The sequence below is a fragment of the Hemitrygon akajei genome, chromosome 27, assembly GCF_048418815.1.
Source record: "Hemitrygon akajei chromosome 27, sHemAka1.3, whole genome shotgun sequence".
In the NCBI taxonomy this organism is placed as follows: Eukaryota; Metazoa; Chordata; class Chondrichthyes; order Myliobatiformes; family Dasyatidae; genus Hemitrygon; species Hemitrygon akajei.
The window spans coordinates 54,948,164-54,971,659 of record NC_133150.1 but is presented as its reverse complement, the minus strand read 5'-3'; the positions used below and the strand labels follow the sequence as shown (position 1 = coordinate 54,971,659).

The 23,496-nt window shown below is 38.6% G+C and overlaps 1 protein-coding gene across 2 annotated transcripts in view; it reads right to left on the bottom strand.

Moving 5' to 3' along the window:
• Window positions 1-23,496, bottom strand: part of LOC140717439 (kin of IRRE-like protein 1) — a 172,801-nt gene that overhangs the window by 21,815 nt on the left and 127,490 nt on the right. The gene's annotated exons all lie outside the window — the stretch shown is intronic.

Below are 23,496 nucleotides of genomic sequence, written 5' to 3'. Positions count from 1 at the left end.
GGCATGTGTTAGATACAAGGTGAAGCTCCCTCTACACCATCCATTACATGCTTCCAGAACACGGGTCCAGAGAGAATTTACCCCTAAACTGTCTCATCACATACTCTCTGGGCACAGTTTAGAAACAGAGTGGAGTTTCCTCTACACTACCCTTCACACACTCACAGAGCATTGGTTAGACAGAGTGAAGCCCCATCTGACCTGTCCCATCACAGAATCCCATGGTCAGATTCAGTCTGAAGATCCCTCCTCACACTACCTGGGCATGGGTCAGAGAGAGTAAAGCTCCATCTATACTTTTCCATCACATATCCCCAGAGCACAGATCAGAGACAGAGTGATGCTCCTTCCCGACCATCCAGCACTCACTACCAGGGCACAGATCGGACTCAGAGTGCATCTCCCTCTACACTGACCCATCACATGCGCCCAGGGCATGGGTCAGACACAGAGTGAAACTCCCTCTACAATGTCCCATCACAAACTAGCAGGGCACGGGTCAGACACAGAGTGAAGCTCCGTCTTCACTGTTACATCACACACTCCCAGTGCATGGATGCAGTACAGAGTGAAGGTCCATTTACATGGTCCTGTCACACACTCCCAAATCAGATACATCATGAAGGTTTCTCTACACCTTCCATCACACTCTCCAGAGCATAGGTCAGACACAGTAGATAGATAGATAGATAGATAGATAGATAGATAGATAGATAGATAGATAGATACTTTATTCATCCCCATGGGGAAATTCAACATTTTTTCCAATGTCCCATACACTTGTTGTAGCAAAACTAATTACATACAATACTTAACTCAGTAAAAATATGATATGCATCTAAAGCTGCCACTACACTGTCCCATCAGATACACACAGGGCATGGGTTAGAAACTGAGTGAAGAGACTCCGCCTACTGTCTAATGGAGTGACACACAGATCTGTGTGGCAGCAATTAATTCTTCCTTTTCCCCAGTTTAAACTTTGAATATTTAACTTTTATTTGTTGGATCTTAGAGGGGAATAGTTGTTACTATGTCACAATCTTTAAGAAGTGGAAAGCAGCTTCCTGAATCCAGCAATGGAAAGGAGAAAAAATCGGAGGAAACACCAGCTTGGGCAGAGCGTCTGGGAAATTCGCTGATGGGTCTGGATAAGAAGATAGACAACAACACGGTAAAACTTGATGCTACTTCTTCTGAGATGAAGTCGTTGCGAGAGTTTTCAGTTTGAGCAGGAAAACATTATTTCCCTGAATTCTGAACTTAAAGAGGCCAAGCGGCAAATCATGGAGATTTCAGCTCACTTGGAGAAGTCTCAACATAAAATTATCGATTTGGAAGCAAGATCTCATCGGAATAATATTCGAATTGTTGGATTGAAGGAAGGATCTGAGACTGGAGATTTATTAGACTATTTTGTTAACTTGTTTCAATCTGTTTCTGGATATTTTACCTCAACTTCCCGCCATCGAAAGAGCACATAGAATTTTCACTGCAACATCTCACTGAGATAAACCAAGGTCAGTTTTGGTCTCCTTCCTTCATTTTAAAGTTAAAGACCAAATCATAAATCATGCAAGGAAACAAAGAGTTTTTAAATTTAAAGGTTCCGAGATTTGTTTTTATGATGATTATCCACAGGAAGTCATGGACCTACGGTCTAAATTTGTTCCAACTGTGAAGATAGCCTAGGATAAGGGATTATTCCCATCACTTTGATATCCAGCCCAATTAAAATTATTTTCCAAAGATTCAACTCCACGTGTTTTTCTGGACCCCAAAGAGGCATTAGACTATGTTAACTCTATTCTGGTTGTAGCCAAGGTTTGAATGGTTTTAGGTCTGCTGAATAATCATTCTTTCGGAAAGAAGATAAGCTTTGAATATTTCTGATTTGCTTAAGATGTCTTTTGATCGATCAACCATTTAAAGAAGATGTGAACTTTGTGAATGATGATTGACTTTTCAGAAATCTGTTTGGTCTATTGAGCAAATTAAGACAATGGACAGATTGTTTGATTATTTGTTTTCATCCTCCTTTTTTCCATTAACTAAGTGATAGTTTTCATAGTTCATAAGGTCTTTTTTTATATATATAGTTGGAAGTGCTTAGTCAATAGATAGTTTTTTTTTAAAAAAACAGTTTTTCATTGGGCGTGTCAGTTAAATGGAAAATGGTGCTGATTTTTCTTCACTAGAGATTACATAGGTATTTTTATCTTTGTTTAATTTTATTGTTTTGGTGTCCTTGGAGATTGTTTCTGCATTCCCCAGCTATTTTTAAGGGTTAAGTATAAACATTTCTTTCTCTGAACTTTTATGCTGGATATGGGGAGAAAGATGTTGTACAGATCAACTGAACAGTGCTGGCCCTTTGGCCCACGATGTTCTGCTTACCTTTCAATCTACTTCATGATTAATCTGTCCTGTAGATAATTCTGTTTGTCTTTTACTATGAGCCTATTTAGGGGTTTCTTGAATGTCCTTGTTGTGTCTGCCTCTATAACTACCCATGGCAGATCTTTCCATGGACCCACTGGTTTAGGAAAAAAACATCTCTGAGATCCCTATACTTTCTTTTGATCACTGTAAAATTTTGCCCTCTTGTATTAACCATTTCAGCTGGGAATCTGTTCCATGTTTTAATGATTACCCAGCCTCACCAGTGTCCATTGTTCCAGCACAATCACACTCTGTAAAGTAATGGAAGGCATTAAAACCAACTGATATTTAAATTGCATATATATCAGTTAGAAGCAAGGCCTGTAAGTGGGCAGAACCAGTTAACATGACTTGATATGGTGATGTGTTGCTTTGTAGTGTTTAGCTTTTTATATTTAGCAAAATATTTTTCTTTCCTTTGAAGGGCTTTTCTATTTTAGGGCCATGTGTTATCTTTTTTTTGTAACTTGGGGGAGGAATTCAAGGGAGATATTAGAGGAAGGTTTTTCACTCAGAGAGTGGTTGGTGCGTGGAATGCACTGCCTGAGTCAGTGGTGGAGGCAAATACACTAGTGAAGTTTAAGAGACTACTAGACAGATATATGGAGGAATTTAAGGTGGGGGGTTATATGGGAGGCTGGGTTTGAAGGTCGGCACAACATTGTGGGTCGAAGGGCCTGTAATGTGCTGTACTATTCTATGTTCTATGAATTGAGGAAAGCTTTTTAAAACCACTATTATAAAATGGGCAGCTTGCGGAGTCTCTCTCTTTTTTTACTCTATGGGGAGGCATTTCGGCTTTTTTTGCCAAATTTTGGGCTTTTTAGGGTGGTGGGAGGATTGGGGTTAGTTTCGATTTATAGGTTTAATTTGTAAGATTAATTTTAGTTTTCTTTTTTCTATTTTTTCCCATTATGAAGTTTTGGAGCATACATATTTTGCCTATGGTTATACTTATCATCACCAGTTTTGATTAGCCTGCGCTGGTATGCATGTATTTAATGTTAAATAAAATAATTTTTTATGGCAATTAAACAGATAAATGTTATAAGTTGGAATGTACGTGGTTGGAATCATCCTATTAAGTGAAAGAAGACTTTTTAAATTATTAATCGATTCCAATCTGATATAATTTTTGCTCAAGAAATACATATCGAAACAGGCGATCAAAATAGGTTTTTTTAAAATATGGGAGGGCCTTCAATTTCATGCTACTTGTCAAAATAAAACAACGGGAATATCTATTTTTATTAAATCTAATATTTTATTTATCCAAGAAGACATTGTGTCAGATATTAATGGTAGATTTTTAATTGTTAAAGTAACAATTTGTAATAGAAAAATTGTTCTGGTTAACCTATATGGACCTAATGCAGATGATCTTTTTTTAAAAAAAATGTATTTGCTTTATTGCCAGATTTAAATGAATATCTTGTTAATGGGTGGTGATTCCAACTGTTGTTTAAATCCTTTGATTGACCAGAGTTCAACCAATCAGCCGCTTCCGAGTTGTTCTGCATCACATTAACTCTTTTTTTAATTGATTTTGGCCTGGCTGAAATTTGGAAACATTTACATCCTAATGATAGAGATTATTCTTTTCTTCACATGTTCACAAAAAAAATTCGAGAATTGATTATAGTTGATACCCGATTTTTGTCCAAAGTCCAGAAATGTGAATATGATGCGATAGCTCTCTCGGATCATGTGCCTTTAAGTTTAGCTTTTGAATTGAATGATGTCACTATTGCAAATTTGCCTTGGCATTTTCCAGAAAATTTATTACAAAGTCCGGACTTCATAAAATTTACTGAGACTCAGATAAAAGATTTTTTTCTTTTTAATAATATGGGAGATGATTATTGATGATATGGGATACATTTAAAGCATATTTGTACAGTCAGATAATCTTCTATTCAGCTAAGCTTAAGAAACAGACAAAAACAGAGTTAGATAAGATTTCCAAACAAATTAAAGACTTGGATAATATTTATGCAATCTCTCCTAACATTGATTTATTTAAACAAAGAGTTGAACTCCAATCACAATATAATTTATTATTAACTTATCCTATTGAAAGAAATTTGCTTAAACTGAAAAGTCAATTTTATGTGTTTGGAGATAAAAATAATAAGCTATTAGTATCTCAATTAAAAGCAGCTAGGGGACTTCCGGTAAGATGGCGATTGTTTAGTCGCTTCAAACTTTTGCTCCGTTATACTTCCTATTTTTGCACTATGTGTCTCCCTTTTTAAACCTTAGTTTGTTATTTTATTTGCTTTCTTTTATCTGCCTGTGAATACGTTTATCTTATAATGACTACAAAAAGTACTAAACTCGGGGAAAAAAGAAACTTCCACGGCTGTCGGCTGAGATTCTCTCTATCCTGGAACAGCATCGACAAGATACTCTAATGGATATCAAGACTGAATTTAGAGCTTCTACCAGTCAACTGGAGTCAAAATTGGATCAGATTAATGCCAGAGTGGATGACCATGCTGAACATCTATCTCGCATCGACCTAACCTCTGAAGATTTAGAACGCCGTGTTCAACATCTAGAAACTCTCTGCTCCAACCTAACGGAAAAAAAACATTAAACTTACTTCCAAAATGGCAGATCTCGAAAATCGGAGCAGACGCTCCGAATTCTCGGTTTGCCGGAGGCCACCGAAAAGGGCTCTTCTGTTGAATTTTTCTCTTCTTTTCTCTGTGAGATTTTTGGGAAAGAATTTCTTCCGACTCCACCTGAGCTAGAAAGGGCTTACGGGATTTATGTTCCTCGTGCCATTTTGGGTTCTCAACCACGGCCAATTATTTTATGTTTTAATCAATATCAGGTGAAAAACCATTTGATTATGGAGGCACGCCGTAGAGGTACTTTGACTTTTCAAAATACAACTATTCGTTTTGTGGAAGATTATGCCCCCAGGTTCTGAAGATGCGTGCTGAGTTCAAAGGCGTAATGAAAGTGCTTTTTGATCGTGGATTCAAACCTTCTCTTCGTAACCCAGCTGATCTTCGAATTACGCTTACTACTGGAGAATATAAGTGCTTTAAATCAGTGAAGGAGGCTGAGTTGTTTGTTGGAAATCTTCCAGCCATCTTGGCTTCTTCGGACCTGGTTTGATTTTCTAAAATGGCTGATAAGTAGTTCTTGAATTAAAGTTCTTTTTTGTGAACTTAGACTCTACTTGAATAATTCAGACATTAACTGTTGAGATTCTAAGGGTTCTAGTTAGTCTCTCCCTGGACTTGGTACGATTTTCTTAAATAGATGATTTAAATTTAATGTTTCCCTGCGGACTTTTAGATTTTACTTGTGTAATTTATTCTACTTCTGAATAACTTTAACTATCGAGAACTACAATTGATCTTAATTTGTTTTGGAGGCTTGGAGTTTCTTATTGAAGGCCTCCCTGTTGATTTATGGTATAAGATTTGCTTTTTTTTTAAACGGCTGATATGTATTCTCTTTAAATTTATAATTTCCCCTTTTCACCCCTTTTTATTTTTTTCTTTCAATTTTTCATAGTTTCTTGCGGGTGGTTAGTTTTTTTTAATTTTTTTTGTATTAAGTTTCATACCTTTTCTGTCGAAGTTGTTCCTATTTGTCATTTTGCTCTCTAGTGCATAAATTAGCTACTATTTGCTATATTATCTATACGGAGCCTATGTCAATGATACCGAACTGGAAGTTATTTTTGGGGGTAACATTTTTTTTGTAGAGCTAGCTACTTTTTTGGGTAGCTATCTAGTTTTGGGTTGCAAGGGTGGGGTGGGTTCTCTAGTTCCAACACTATTTACTGTTTTTTCTGTTTTCTCTTGTTATTCAGGACATGTTTCTGCCCTGATTTTACTGATTTATGTTTATATTTTTGCTCCCAGACTGTTATTGCAATGTTTGATTTTATATATGCCTACTACCTTTTATGTACTAACAATTGATAATGGTTAATACACTTAAATTTGTGAGCTGGAATGTAAAGGGATTGAATCATCCTGTTAAAAGAAGGAAGATCTTCTCCCATATTAAGCAACTCAAAGCTGACATTGCTTTCCTTCAAGAAACTCATTTTCATAGTTTTGATAATTCTCGGCTTTTGTCAAAGTGGCTGGGTCAGCATTTTCATTCATCCTTCTCGGCCAAAGCTAGGGGGGTTTCTATCCTTATTAATTCAAATATTCCTTTTGAACTCCATAATAAAATATCTGACACAAATGGCCGTTTTATTATCGTTTCTGGTAAATTATATAATACTAAAGTTGTACTAGCAAACCTGTGTGCTCCCAATTTTGACGATGTTAATTTTTTTGAATGTTTTTTCTCCTCACTACCAGATTTAAATTCATATTCTCTTATACTGGGTGGCGACTTTAATTGCTGGTTAGATCCCAATTTGGATCAATCGTCCCCTGTTACTAGATCACCTACTAAATCTGCTTTAGCTATTCACTCTTTTCTTTCTAATTCTGGTATCTCTGATATATGGCATTTCCTTCATCCTACTGAGAGAGATTATTCCTTTTTTTCACATGTTCACCATACCTTTACTAGAATTGACTATTTTTTAATTGATAATCTACTTATTTCATTTGTCCATTCATGTGACTATCAGAGTATACTGATTTCTGATCATACTCCAATTCCTTTGTCTCTAAATTTTCCTGGTCTCCCTCAGAGGATTAAGCATTGGCGTTTTAACCCGACTTTATTATCGGACAATGATTTTCTAAAATTTATTAAGGATCAGATAACTTTTTATTTAAACACTAATACATCATCTGAAATGTCATCCCAGATTGTCTGGGATGCCATGAAAGCATATTTGAGGGGTCAAATAATCTCATATACAGCAAATCTTAATAGAAAGTCCCATATAGATCGATTAGACCTAATTAATCAGATTAAAGAATTAGATCAATTGTATGCTCAAACTAATAACCCTGAATTATATAAGAAGCATGTAGACTTCAAACTAAATTTGACCTTCTTTCTACTCAACCTGTTGAACGTCAACTTCTTGAAAGTAAGAGTCGCTTTTATATTCACGGTGACAAATCTGGTAAATTTCTAGTTAATCAGTTGAGGCGTTCTAAAGCTGAACAACATATCACAAAGATCCGGAAGGAGAATGGGGATATTACATCAGATCACTCAGAAATCAATGACGTATTTAAAAATTTTTACTCTTGGCTTTATTCCTCTGAATCTCTGAATGAGAATATTTCTGTGGATCTTTTCTTAAATACTCTGAATATTCCTTCACTTTCATCTGATTTTAAAGCAAAACTTAATGAGCCTATATCATCAGAAGAAATATCTTTTGCAATTTCTGCACTGTCTTCAGGCAAATCTCCTGGACCTGATGGGTTCCCCGTAAAATTTTATAAATCATTCTCTTCACTCCTTTCTCCTCAGTTACTCTCAGTACTATCTGACTCATTTAACTATGGTAAATTGCCACCCTCATTTAATGAGGCATGTATTATTCTTTTATTTAAAAAGGGTAAAGACCCAACAGAGTGTTCCTTGTACAGGCCGATCTCTTTGCTTAATGTTGATGTTAAAATCTTGGCCAAAGTTTTGGCTCATAGATTAGAAACTGTTATACCCTCTATTATTTCTGATGATCAAACTGGTTTTATTAAAAACCGTCTTCCTTTTTTTAACATACGGCGTTTATTTAATATTTTATATTCACCTTCAACTGGGATTCCTGAATGCGTTATTTCTCTCGATGCGGAGAAAGCATTTGATCGTATAGAATGGAATTACCTCTTTGCGGTTTTAGAAAAATTTGACTTTGGTCAAAATTTTATCTCTTGGATCAAATTGCTGTATCTATGTCCTACTGCCTCTGTTTTGACTAATTCTCAGCAATCCCAGTTATTTAACCTCAAACGTGGCACCCGGCAAGGATGCCCTTTAAGTCCCTTTCTTTTTGATTTGGCTGTAGAACCTCTGGCGATAGCATTCCGAAGCTGTCCTGAATTGACCGGGATTTGGATGGGGGTTGTTGAGCATAAAGTTTCTCTTTATGCTGATGATCTATTACTTTTTCTTTCAAATCCGTCCACATCCTTACTTCCAATGTTTTCACTTCTTGATCAATTTAGCCAGTTTTCTGGCTATAAACTGAATTTACATAAGAGTGAACTTTTCCCAATTAATAAAGAAGCACAAGTATTAGCATTTCGTAACCTCCCCTTTAAAGTAGTTCATAATCAATTTACTTACCTTGGTATTACAGTTACAAGGAAGTTTAAAGATCTTTTTCGTGAAAATTTTGCCAATCTTTTATACACTACAAAACAGAGTCTGTCACAATGGTCACCTCTATCTATGACCTTGGTAGGTCGTATTAATGTTGTTAAAATGTATGTTCTCCCTAAATTTTTATATTTATTTCAATCTATCCCAATTTTTATTTCTAAAACCTTTTTGATTCCTTAGACTCTATTATTTTGTCCTATCTGTGGAAGAATAAGCATTCTAGAATTAATAAAGTTTATCTTCAAAAATCTAAAAAAGAGGGTGGCATGGCCTTACCTAATTTTCATTTATACTACTGGGCAGCTAACATTTGTTGCACTATCTTTTGGTCTTTTTTTCATAGCCAATCTGAGTGCCCTAATTGGGTAGCAATGGAGCTGAATTCCACTAAAGATCTATCTATTTCTGCACTTCTTGGTTCCGCACTCCCTAGTAGTTTGTCTAGACTAATTGTTAATCCTCTTGTTAGACATACTTTTCCAATATGGGCCCAGTTTAGGAAATTTTATGGTTTTTATGGTTTTTCCCTTTCTAGTCCTATCTTACATAATCATCTTTTTCTACCTACTATGTATGATTCAACATTCTATGATTGGTATAGGAAGGGCATTAGACATTTTGAAGATCTTTTTATCGATAATCGCTTCGCATCCTTTCAACAGCTCTCTGCTAAGTTCAATCTGCCTAATGCCCATTTCTTTAGATATCTCCAAATCAGACACTTTATCAATCCTTTAATTCCTAACTTCACTGAAATGCCCGAGAAAAATGCTATGGATTTATTTCTTTCTATTAATCCACTGAGTAAAGGCTTAATATCATTTATCTGTGATAAATTAGTATCCTTACGGCGTGCCCCTGTGGATAAAATTAGAATGGCTTGGGAGCATGACTTAAATATCCCTTTATCTGATGAGATTTGGGACTCGATTCTCAAATCGGTTAATTCAACCTCTCTTTGTGCTCACCACTGCCTTTTACAGTTTAAGATTGTTCATAGAGCCCATATGTCCAAATCTAAATTATCTTGATTTTACCCTAATATTAGTCCTCTTTGTGATAAAAGCAAAAGTGGCGAGACTTCTCTTGTTCATATGTACTGGACCTGTCCTAGCTTAGAGAAATTTTGGAAAGATGTTTTTATAACTTTATCCTGTATTCTAAATCACCACTTAGAACCTAACCCTTTAATTGCTCTGTTTGGTTTCTTGGGTGAGACAGGTATATGCTTGAGTTCGACTAAATGTCGAATATTATCTTTTGCTTCTCTCCTGGCTAGACGTCTAATCCTCCTTAGATGGAGAGATGTTGCTCTGCCCACGCATGCTCAATGGCTTAATGATATCATGTCCTGTTTAGACCTTGAAAAAATCCATTATTCAATTCTTAATTCAGATATAAAGTTTCATAAGGTCTGGGGACCTTTTATTGAGTATTTTCATAATTTTCCTCTTAATTAAGTTTTTTTTCAGTCCTTTGCTTTCAGCTCTTTTTTTTGGTAGTAGGCATTATTATCTTCTGTTTTCAGGTGTATTTACAGTTTTGGGGGTTTGAATGTTCTGATTTATATTTTCTACATTTTGTTTTGGTTGGGCTGGAGTTTTTTTTGTTGTGGGGCTTGGGGAGGATACTAACTTTACATGACTTCAAGTTGGGTGCTTTCTCAATTATCTTATTTTGTATTATATTACTATTGTATGTTTATCTTGCACTGTACTAATTTTCTACTTTGTTTTGGGGTTTTTTTTATTTGTAGTGTTGTAGAAAATGCATTAAAAATCAATTAAAAATAAAAAAGCAGCTAGAGCTAAAAGAAAAATTTTAAAAATTCGTAAGGGAGATGGTAGTTTAGCATGTAATTATGAAGATATTAATAAAATTTTTCAAAACTTTTATATTGAACTTTATAAATCTCAGTTTTGTTGATTCTTCTAATATGAATGCCTTTTTACAAAAGATCAATTTTCCTTGAATTTCTGTTGAAGATCAACAAACTCTTGATGCTCCTATTACTGAAAGTGAAAGTCAGAAAGCTATTCTTTCAATGCAGTCTGGTAAAGCTCCTGGACTGGATGGTTATTCTGTAGGATTTTATGAAAAATTTGAAAAGTTGCTCACTTCATATATGTTGGAGATGCTTAAAGATTCTTTTTTGATAGGAGAATTACCTCCCACATTTTATGAATCTTCTATTTCTTTCATTCTTAAGAAAGATAAGGACTCTAATGACTATGCTTCATACAGACCGATTTCATTATTAAATGTGGATGCTAAAATTCTTTCAAAAATAATGGCTAATCAGCTGGAGAATGTTCTAGCTAAAATTATCTCTCAAGACCAAACAGGTTTTGTAAAGGGCCATTATTCCTTCTCTAATGTTCAGAGACTGTTAAATTTTATATATTCATCCTTTTCCAAGACTCTCCAATATGCTGCCTCTCATGATACTGAAAAGGCATTTGAAAGAGTTGAATGGAAATTCTTATTTAATGTTTTAGAGAAATTCGGCTTTGGTATTAATTTTAATAAGTGGATTAGAATGATATATAAAAGACCTATTGCTACTGTTATTATTAACAAATGCAGATCTCCTTTTTTTTGGCTTTCACAGGGTACGAGACAAGGATGTCCGTTAAGTCCTTTGTTATTTAATTTGGTCCTGGAACCCTTGGCTATTACACTTTGTGAAGCTAAAGATATTCATGGAATTTTCATAAATGGGACTGTTCATAAGATCTCCCTTTATGCTGATGATCTTTTAGTTTATATTTCGAATCCTGAAGAATCCATTCCTAGTTTATTGAAACTATTAAACAATTTTGGAAAGTTTTCGGGATATAAACTAAACCTTTATAAAAATGAATTATTTTCCCTAAATGATTCTGCTTCTATATATGATGATGTTCCTTTTAGAGTTACAGACTCATCTAAATATTTAGGTATTATTATCACTAAAAATCATAAAGACCTTTATAAAGCTAATTTGATTCCTTTTAGTGGATTTTATGAAGCAATTATTTTGTAGATGGAATCCACTTACACCTTCGTTAGTCGGCTGAATTAATGCAGTTAAAATGATGATTTTACCAAAATTTTTATATGTATTTCAAAATTCCCTTTTTTTTAAACTAAGAAGTTTTTTGATCAGGTTGACTCTATTATTTCATCTTTTGTTTGGAATAATAAAAGAACAAGAATTGGTAAATATAATTTACAAAAATTTTTTTTAAATGGATGGTTTGCTTTGCCTAATTTAAGAATGTATTATTGGGCTGTTAATATACGTTATATGTGTTTTTGGTTATATTGGGCTGATAGAAATGAATGACCACCTTGGGCTGATTTGAAATTGAATGCTGTGAAACAGTTTCACTTAATCTCATTATTAGGAGCTTCTCTACCTGCACAACTGGCCAAAATTACTAATTTAAATTTATATCCTGTGATTAAGCACTCGTTACGAATTTGGTTCCAGTTTCATAATTTTTTTAATCTCAAAAAGTTTAAACTTTTTAGTTTAATTTATCAAAATTATTTATTTAAACCTTCATTAAGTGATCCTACCTTTCTTCTTTGGAGGAATAAAGGAGTTTATTCCTTCACGGATCTGTTCCAAGATGGCCGATTGATGTATTTTGAGAAATTAGTAACTAAATACTCTCTCTCATATTCACGTTTCCTGCAATATCTTCAGGTCAGACACTTCTTACAAAAATACTTAAGTAATTTTCCATATATACAAGATTCTGACCTGTTAGATATTACTTTAAAAATGAATCCTTTAGTGATGGGTTTTATTGGAAAAATTTATAATTTCTTGTTACAACAGTGTAATTACCCTTCACTTAAGATTAAGCAAGATTGGGAGAAAGAGCTTAACATGACTCTGATAACAGAAGATTGGTTGCGGATTTTGTAGTTGGTTAACTCTTCTTCGATTTATGCCAATCACTCTTTAATTCAATTTAAAATTGTACATCGATACTACTTGACAAAGGAGAGATTGTCTAAAACGTTTCCTAATGTTGATAGTGTGACAGATGTAAAACCGAGACAGCCACATTGACACATATGTTTTGGTCGTGTTCTGTACTGAAACATTTTTGGAAGACTATTTTTTCTACAATTTCCAAAGTTTTAAAAATTAATTTACAACCTAATAAATTGACAGTTTTGTTTGGTATAATCCCTCAATATATTCATGGTATTTCTCCATCAGACTAACATGTAATTGCATTTGTTACATTATTGGCCAGAAGGGCTATTCTATTGAAATGGAAAGATGCTTCTACTCCTACTTTGATACAATGGTTTTCTCAGGTGATGTTATGTCTCAGTTTGGAGAAAATCATGTCGAACTTTTGATCCTCGATTTGATTTTGAGAAAAGGTGGGGCTCATTTGCCTGCTACTATCATCTGATTTGAGTTAATTAATATGGTTTCCTTCCGATTTTTCTTTAAGTGGATTTCAGTTGGCAGATTGATGTTTTATTTTATGGAAGCTAGTATAATGTAGTATAATGTATAGCTCCGGGGTTGTGCTCCCAATGGGTTTTTTTTGGGGGGGGGGGTTCAGTTAGTAGGGGTTCTTTTTTTTCCTTCATTTTCTTTCAAAAAAATAAAAAAGAAAGGGAAAAAAAAGAAACTGAGTGAAGCTCCCTCTACATTGATCATCACACAGTCCAGGGCATTGTTTAGACAGAGTGAATTTCCAATGGCACTGTCCCATCACACACTCCCAGGGTCAGGCACAGAGTAAAGCTCCCTCTACACCATCTATCACACACTCCCATGGCACAGCTCAGAGTGACTGAAGCTCCCTCTATAGTCCCTATCACACACCCCCAGGGTTTGGGTTAGTCACAGATGAAGCTCCTTCTGTATTCTCCTATCACACACTACCAGAATCAAACACAGAGAAACATCAAAAACATAAAAAACCAAAAGCACAATACAGGCCCTTTGGCCCACAATGCTGCGCCAAACATGTACTTACTTTAGAAATTACCTAGGGTTACCCATAGCCCTCTATTTTTCTATGCCCCATGTACATATCTAGGAGATTCTCAAAAGACCCTATCGTATCTACCTCCATCACAGTTGCCGGCAGCCCATTCCATGCACTCACCGCTCTCTGCGTAAAAAACTCACCCCTGACATCTCTTCTGTACCTACTTCCAGGCACCTTAAAACTGTGACCTCTAATGTTAGCCATTTCGGCCCTGGGAAAAAGCATCTGTCTAACCACATGATCAATGCTTCTCATTATCTTGCAACACGAGTGAATCTGCAGATGCTGGAAATAAATAAAAACGCACAATGCTGGCAGAACTCAGCTGGCCAGACAGCATCTATGGGAGGAACTAGTGACGATGGTTCGGGCCGAAACCCTTCATCAGGAGGGTACTCCTGATAAAGGGTTTCCGCCTGAAACGTCGTCACTACCTCCTCCCATAGATGCTGTCTGGCCTGCTGAGTTCTGCCAGCATTGTGTGTTTTTACTTCTCATTATCTTATACACCTCTATCAGGTCACTTCTCATCCTCCATCACTGCAAGGAGAAAAGGCCCAGTTCACTCAACCTATTCTCATAAGGCATGCTCCCCAATGCAGGCAACATCTAAATCTCCTCTACACCCTTTCTATGGTTTCCACATCCCTCCTGCAGTGAGGCAACCAGAACTAATAACAGTACTCCAAGTGGGGTCTGATCAGGGTCCTATATAGCTGCAATATTACCTCTTGGCTCCTGAATTCAATCCCAAGATTGATGAAGGCCAATGCACTGTATGCTTTCTTAAATTGCAAAGCAGCCTTGAGTGTCCTATGGACTCAGACCCCAAGATCCCTCTGCTCCTCCACGCTGCCAAGAGCCTTATCATTAATACTATATTCTGCCATTGTATTTTGACCTACCAAAATGAACCACCTCACACTTATCTGGGTTGAACTCCATCTGCCACTTTTCAGCCCAGTTTTGCATCCTATCAATGTCCGGCTGTAACCTTTGACAACCCTCCACACTATCCAAAGCACCCCAACAAATTTACTAACCCATCAGCAAATTTACTAACCCATCCCTCCACGTTCTCATCTAGGTCTTTATAAAAATCACGAAGAGAAGAGGTCCCAGAACAATGGGAGAAGTCAGAGAGTGGTAGTGGAGGATTGCTTCTCTGAGTGGAGGCCTGTGACTAGTGGTGTGCCACAGGGATCAGTGCTGGGTCCATTGTTATTAGTCATCTATATCAATGATCTGGATGATAATGTGGTAAAGTGGATCAGCAAATTTGCTGATGATACGAAGATTGGAGGTGTAGTGGACAGTGAGAAAGGTTTTCAAAGCTTGCAGAGGGATTTGGACCAGCTGGAAAAATGGGCTGAAAAATGGCAGATGGAGTTTAATACAGACAAGTGTGTGGTATTGCACTTTGGAAGGAAAAACCAAGATAGAACATACAAGGTAAATGGTAGGACACTAAGGAGTGCAGTAGAACAGAGGGATCTGGGAATACAGATACAAAATTCCCTAAAAGTGGCGTCACAGGTAGATAGGGTAGTAAAGAGAGCTTTTGGAACATTGGCCTTTATAAATCAAAATACTGAGTATAAGAGTTGGAATGTTATGGTGAGGTTGTATAAGGCATTGGTGAGGCCGAATTTGGAGTATTGTGTGCAGTTTTGGTCACCAAATTACAGGAAGGATATTAATAAGGTTGAAAGAGTGCAGAGAAGGTTTACAAGGATGTTGCTGGGACTTGAGAAACTGAGTTACAGAGAAAGGTTGAATAGGTTAGGAGTTTATTCCCTGGAGTGTAGAAGAATGAGGGGAGATTTGATAGAGGTATATAAAATTATGATGGGTATAGATAGAGTGAATGCAAGCAGGCTTTTTCCACTGAGGTTAGGGTGAAGGGGGAAAAGTTTAAAGGGAACATTAGAGGATGCTTCTTCACACAGAGAGTGGTGGGAGAGTGGAATGAGCTGCCAGATGAAGTGGTAAATGCGGGCTCAGTTTTAACATTTAAGAAAAACTTGGACAGGTACATGGATGAGAGGTGTATGGAGGGATATGGTCCAGGTGCAGGTCAGTGGGACTAGGCAGAAAAATGGTCAGGCACAGCCAAGGACCAAAAGGCCTGCTTCTGTGCTCTAATGTTCTATGGTTCTAACAGATCCCTGAGGCACACTACTGGTCACCAATCTCCATGCAGATTATGACCCGTCAATAATCACTCTTTGCCTTCTGTGGGCAAGCCAATTCTGGTTACACAAAGCAAGGTTCCTTCGATCCTATGCCTCCTTACTTTATCAATAAACCTTTCATGGGGTGCCTTATCAAATGCCTTGCTGAAATCCAAATACACTACATCTACTGCTTTACCTTCATCAACGTGTATTGTCACATCCTCAAAAAATTCAATCAGGCCTGTAAGGCACGACCTGCCTTTGACAAAGCCATGCTGACTATTCCTAATCATATTATGCCTCCCCAAATGTTCATAAAACCTGACTCTCAGGATCTTCTCCGTAAATTTACCAACCATTGAAGTAAGACTCACTGGTCTGTAATTTCCTGGACTATCTCTACTCCCTTTCTTAAATAATGGAACAACATTAGGAACCCTCTAATCCTCCAGAACCTCTCCTGTCTCCATTGATGATGCAAAGATCATTGCTAGATTCCGCAATCTCCTCCCTCACCTCCCACAGTAGCCTGGGTATATAACCATATGACAATTACAGCACAGAAACAGGCCATCTCGGCCCTTCTAGTCTGTGCTGAACGTTTACTCTCACCTAGTCCCACCAACCTGCACTCAGCCCATAACCCTCCATTCCTTTCCTGTCCATATACCTATCCAATTTTGCTTTAAATGACAATATCGAACCTACCTCTACCACTTCTACTGGAAGTTCATTCCACACAGCTACCACTCTCTGAGTAAAGAAATTCCCCCTGTGTTACCCCTAAACATTTGCCCCCTAACTCTCAACTCATGTCCTCTTGTTTGAATCTCCCCTATTCTCAATGGAAAAAGCCTATCAACATCAACACTATCTATCCCCGTCATAATTTTAAATACCTCTATCAAGTCCCCCCTCAACCTTCTATGCTCCAAAGAATAAAGACCTAACTTGTTCAACCTTTCTCTGTAACTTAGATGCTGAAACCCAGGTAACATTCTCGTAAATCTACTCTGTACTCTCTCTATTTTGTTGGCATCTTTCCTATAATTCGGTGACCAGAACTGTACACAATACTCCAAATTTGGCCTTACCAATGCCTTGTACAATTTTAACATTACATTCCAACTCCTATAATCAATGCTCTGATTTCTAAAGGCCAGCATACCAAAAGCTTTCCTCACCTCCCTATCCACGTGAGATTCCACCTTAAGGGAAATATGCACCACCATTCCTAGATCACTCTGTTCTACTGCATTCTTCAATACCCTACCATTTACCATGTATGTCCTATTTTGATTATTCCTACCAAAATGTAGCACCTCACACCTATCAGCATTAAACTCCATCTGCCATCGCTCAGCCCACTCTTCTAACTGGCCTAAATCTCTCTGCAAGCTTTGAAAACCTACTTCATTATCCACAACGCCACCTACCTTAGTATCATCTGCATACTTACTAATCCAATTTACCACCCCATCATCCAGATCATTAATGTATATGACAAACAACACTGGACCCAGTACAGATCCCTGAGGCACACCACTAGTCACCGGCCTCCAACCTGACAAACAGTTATCCACCACTACTCTATGGCATCTCCTATCCAGCCACTGTTGAATCCATTTTACTACTTCAATATTAACACCTAAAAATTGAACCTTCCTAACTAACCTTCCGTGTGGAACCTTGTCAAAGGCCTTACTGAAGTCCATATAGACAACATCCACTGCTTTACCTTCATCAACTTTCCTAGTAACCTCTTCAAAAAATTCAATAAGATTTTCCAAACATGACCTTCCACACACAAATCCATGCTGACTGTTCCTAATCAGACCCTGTCTATCCAGATAGTTATATATACCATCTCTAAGAATACATTCCAATAATTTACCCACCACTGATGTCAAACTTACAGGCCTATAATTGCTAGGTTTACCGTTAGAACCCTTTTTATATAATGGAACAACATGAGCAATACGCCAATCCTCCGGCACCATCCCCGTTTCTAATGACATTTGAAATATTTCTGTCAGAGCCCCTGCTATTTCTACACTAACTTCCCTCAAGGTCCTAGGGAATATCCTGTCAGGACCCGGAGATTTGTCCACTTTTATATTCCTTAAAAGTGCCAGCACTTCCTCCTCTTTAATCGTCATAGTTTCCATAACTACCCTACTTGTTTCCCTTACCTCACACAATTCAATATCCTTCTCCTTAGTGAATACAGAAGAAAAGAAATTGTTCAAAATTTCCCCCATCTCTTTTGGCTCCACACAAAGCTGTCCACTCTGATTCTCTAAGGGACCAATTTTATCCCTCACTATCCTTTTGCTATTAATATAACTGTAGAAAAGCTTTGGATTTATTTTCACCTTACTTGCCAAAGCAACCTCATATCTTCTTTAAGCTTTTCTAATTTCTTTCTTAAGATTCTTTTTACATTCTTTATATTCCTCGAGCACCTCATTTACTCCATTCTGCCTATATTTATTGTAAATCTCTCTCTTTTTCCGAACCAAGTTTCCAAAATCCCTTGAAAACCATGGCTCTCTCAAACTTTTACCCTTTCCTTTCAACCTAACAGGAACATAAAGATTCTGTAACCTCAAAATTTCACCTTTAAATGACCTCCATTTCTCTATTACAACCTTCCCATAAAACAAATTGTCCCAATCCACTCCTTCTAAATCCTTTCGCATCTCCTCAAAGTTAGCCTTTATCGAATCAAAAATCTCAACCCTGGGTCCAGTCCTATCCTTCTCCATAATTATATTGAAACTAATGGCATTGTGATCACTGGAATGGAAGTGCTCCCCAACACATACCTCCGTCACCTGACCCATCTCATTCACTAACAGGAGATCCAACGCTACCCCTTCTCTAGTTGGTACCTCTATGTATTGCTATAAAAAAAACTATCCTGCACACATTTTACAAACTCCAAACCATCCAGCCCTTTTACAGTAGCTTGTCCAGTCCCGGTGACTTATTCAACTGGATGCTTTCCAAAAGCTCCAACACATGCTCTTTCTTAATGTCTATATACTCGAGCTTTTCGGTCCACTGCAAGTTATCTCTACAATTGCCTAGGCCTTTTTCCATAGTGAATACTGAAGCTAAGTATTCATTAAGTACCTCCACTATCCCCTGCGGTTCCATACACACTTTTCCACTGTCATGCCTGATGGGTCATTTTCCTCTTATCCTCTTGCTCTTCACATACTTTTAAAATGCCTTCTGGTTTTCCTTAATCCTGCTCACCAAGGCCTTCTGATGGCCTCTTCTGGCTCTCCTAATTTTATTCTTAAGTTCCTTCCTGCTAGCCTTATAGTTTTCTAGTTCTCTACCATTACCTAGTTTTTTGAACATTTCATAACCGTTTCTTTTCTTCTTGACTAGATTTTCAACAGCCTTTGTACACCATAGTTCTTGTACCCTACCATCCTTTCCTTGCTTCATTGGAACGTACCTATGCAGAACACCATGCAAATATCCCCTGAATATTTGCCACTTTTCTGCCATATATTTCCCTGAGAACATCTGTTCCCAATTTATGCTTGCAAGTTCCTGCCTGATTGCTTCATATTTCCCCCTACTCCAATTAAACGCTTTCCTAACTTGTCTGTTCCTATCCCTCTCCAAGCTATGGTAAAGGAGATAGAATTGTGATCACTACTTCCAAAATGCTCTCCCACTGAGAGACCTGACACCTGACCAGGTTCATTTTCCAATACTAGATCAAATACAGCCTCTTGTACGCTTATCTACATACTGTGTCAGGAAACCTTCCTGAACACACCTACAAACTCCACCCCATCTAAACACCTTGCTCTATGGAGATGCCAATCAAAATTGGGGAAATTAAAATCTCCCACCACAACAACCCTGTTATTATTGCATCTTTCCAGAATCTGTCTCCTTATCTGCTCCTCAATATCCCTGTTACTATTGAGTGGTTTAAAAAAAAACACCCAGTAGGGTTATTGACCCCTTGCTGTTCCTAACTTCCACCCACAGAGATTCAGTAGACGATCCCTCCATGACTTCTTCCTTTTTTGCAGCCATGACACTATCTCTGATCAGCAGTGCCATGCCCCCACCTCTTTTGTCTTCCTCCCTGTCCTTTCTGAAACATCTAAAGCCTGGCACTCTAAGTAGCCATTCTTGCCCCTGAGCTATCCAAATCTCTGTAATGGCCACAACATCATAGCTCCAAGTACTGATCCAAGCTCTTAGTTCATTAGCTTTGTTCATGATACTCCCATTAAAATAGACACATCTCACACCATCAGTCTGAGCATATCTCTTCTCTATCACCTGCCTACCCTCCCTCTCACACTGTCTACAAGTTTTTCTTGATTTGTGAGCCAACCGCCTCTTCCTCGATCTCTTCAGTTTGGTTCCCACCCCCCAGCAATTCTCATTTAAACTCTCCCCAACAGCCTTAGCAAACCTCCCTTCCAGTATATTGGACCCCTCGGACTCAAGTGCAACCTGTCCTTTTTGTACAGGTCACTCATGCCCCAAAAGAGGTCCCAATGATCCAGAAATCTGAATCACTGCTGCCTGCTCCAATCTCTCGGTCACACATTTATCCTCCACCTCACTCTATTCCTTTACTCACTGCTGCGTGGCACAGGCAATAATCCCAAGATTGCTACCTTTGTGGTCCTGCTTCTCAATTTCCCTCCTAACTCCATGTAGTCTGTTTTCAGGACCGCTTCCCTTTTCCTATCTATGTTGTTGGTACCAATATGTACCACAACCTTTAGCTGTTCACCTTCTCACCTTAGGATGTCGTGAACGCGTCAGAAGCATCCCGGACCCTGACTCTTGGGAGGCAAACTACCATCTGTGTTTCTTTCCTGTGTCCACAAAATCGCCTGTCTGAACCCCGAACTATAGAGTCCCCAATCACTGCTGCTATCCTCTTCCTTTCCCTACCCTTCTGATCCACAAGGCCAAATAATGGGCCAGAGGCATGGCCACTGTTTCTTCCCCCAGGTAGGTCAATCTCCCCCCAACAGTACTCAAACAAGAGTACTTATTAAGGGGGACAGCCACAGGGGTACTCTCTAGTATCTGACTCTTGCGCTTCCCTCTCCCAACTGTTACCAACCTATCTGTCTCCCGAGGTCCTGCTGTGACTACTTGCTTACAGCTCATCCCTGTCACCTCCTCACTTTCCCTGACCAGATTAAAGGTCTTTGAGCTGCATCTCCTGTTCCCTAACCCTGTCCCTAAGGAGCTGCAGCTTGATGCACCTGGCATTGATGTGGCCGTCCAGGAGGCTGGGGGTCTTCCAGACATCCCACAACAGACACACAGTCCAGAACACCAGACTCACAGACATATTTCCTATTCCTATCCTTCACAAGTAATTTACCTCACCTCGACCCGTTATTGCCGAAGCCCAGTTGAGCCAAAGCTCTCCTACTCTGTCTCCCTCTACTCTAGTGCCCACTCTATAAAGCTGTCTTCTTTTTAAACTCTTCCCACCAGTCTAACTCGCTGACATCCATGCACCTGCGCAGTCATTCCTCGATCACCTTCTACACTATCCTATCACATACTCTCAGAGCACAGGTCAGCCAAAGAGTGAAGCTCCCTTTACTCTGTCCCACCACACACTCCAAGGGCACAGGTTAGACACACAGTGAAGTCCCCTCTGTACTGTCCCATCACACGCTCTCAGGGCATGGGTTAGATACAGAGTGAAGCTCCCTCTACACTATCCTGTCACTCACTGCAAGTTCAGATGCCGTGTAAAGCTCACTCTACACTTCCCAGTCGCACACTCCCAGAGCATTGGTTAGACACAAAGTTAAGCTCACTCTACACTGACTCCCACACTGACCTCTGTCTGTGATATCCTGCTGTCAATAAAATGGCCAGTGAAAGGTACAAGAACTACACCTAGTTTCCAGGACACGATCATGGTACAGAGCTTGGCACTAGTACTGCCATCCCTCTCCACCCATTGGCAATTTCTGGTGTGGCTGGCATTGTCCCAGCTGCCCAGACTAGTGAATATTGTCCATACTGTGATATACAGCAAGTGGCATGTTACAGCAAGAAACATGTGCATTCCATCCTTCTTCTTTCTGCAGGAAGCTAAATAAATTTGGTGTGTTCCATCAAGCCTTACCAGTTTTGATTGATGCACCATAAAAAGCATTCCGTCTGAATATACAACAGGTGGGTATTGCAGCTACTCTGCATGTGACTGCAAGAAACAGCAGAGAATTATAGACACAGCTCAGCACATCAAAGGAAACAGCCTCCCCTCTAGGGACGCTGTGCATACTCCTTGCTGCTTTAATAAAACAGTCAGCATAATCAACGAGACCACCCACACCAGACATTCCCTCTTCTCCCTTCTGCCATTAGGCAGAAGATACTAAAGCCTGGAAACATATACCATAAGCTCTAGAACATTGCGATTCCATTGTTATCAAACTCTTGAATGGATGTCTTGCACCATAAGATGTACTCTTGACCTCACAGTCTACCTCATCTTGTCTTGCACTTTATCATATATCATTTTATGCTTTTCAAGCTCAGTGCTCTGTGTAATGATCTGATCAGTACGAACATGAGGCATGACAAGCTTTTCACTGTATCTCAGCACATGTGACAACAAAAAACCAGTACCATATCCAATGAGCTTGGGCTGTGCATGGGGATGAGGATACCGGAAGGAACTGCCCTCACTGCAGCACCACTATCTCCACCTCCCCAGATGTCCTGGGATTGCATCACTGCCCCCTTCCCTGCCCTGTGCCCAACTTGGGAAAGAGGACTGAGCAATCAGAATGATTCATTCATTCCACTGGGGCAGAGGCTAACCATTTTTTAAAGACCACCCAATAGTAACAGGGACATCAAGGAGCAATAGGGAGACAGATTCTGGAAAGGTGTAATAATAACAGTGTTGTTGTGGTGGGAGATTTTAATTTCTCAAATATTGTAGGGATGATTTACAGTGGACTGAAAAGCTTGAGCATATAGATATTAAGAAAGAGGATGTGCTGGAGCTTTTGTATTAATGGTAAGACTCTTGGCAGTGTGGAGGATCAGAGGGATCTTGGGGTCCAAGTCCATAGCACACTCAAAGCTGCTGCGCAGGTTGACTCTGTGGCTAAGAAAGAATTCGATACATTGGACTTCATCAATCTTGGGATTGCGTTTAACAGCCGAATGGTAATGTTGCAGCTATATAGGACCCCACTTGGAGTACTGTGCTCAGTTCTGGTCGCCTCACTACAGGAAGGATATGGAAACCATAGAAAGGGTGCAGAGGAGATTTACAAGGATGTTGCCTGGATTGGGGAGCATGCCTAATGAGAATAGGTTGAGTAAACTTGGCCTTTTTTCCTTGAAACGACGGAGGTTGAGAGGTGACCTGATAGAGGTGTATAAGATGATGAGAGGCATTAATCGTGTGGATAGTCAAAGGCGTTTTCCCTGGTCTGAAATGGCTAGCATGAGAGGGCACAGCTTGGAAGTAGGTACAGAGGAGATATCAAGGGTAAATTTTTTTACGCAGAGTGTGGTGAGTGCGTGGAATGGGCTGCCGGTGACGG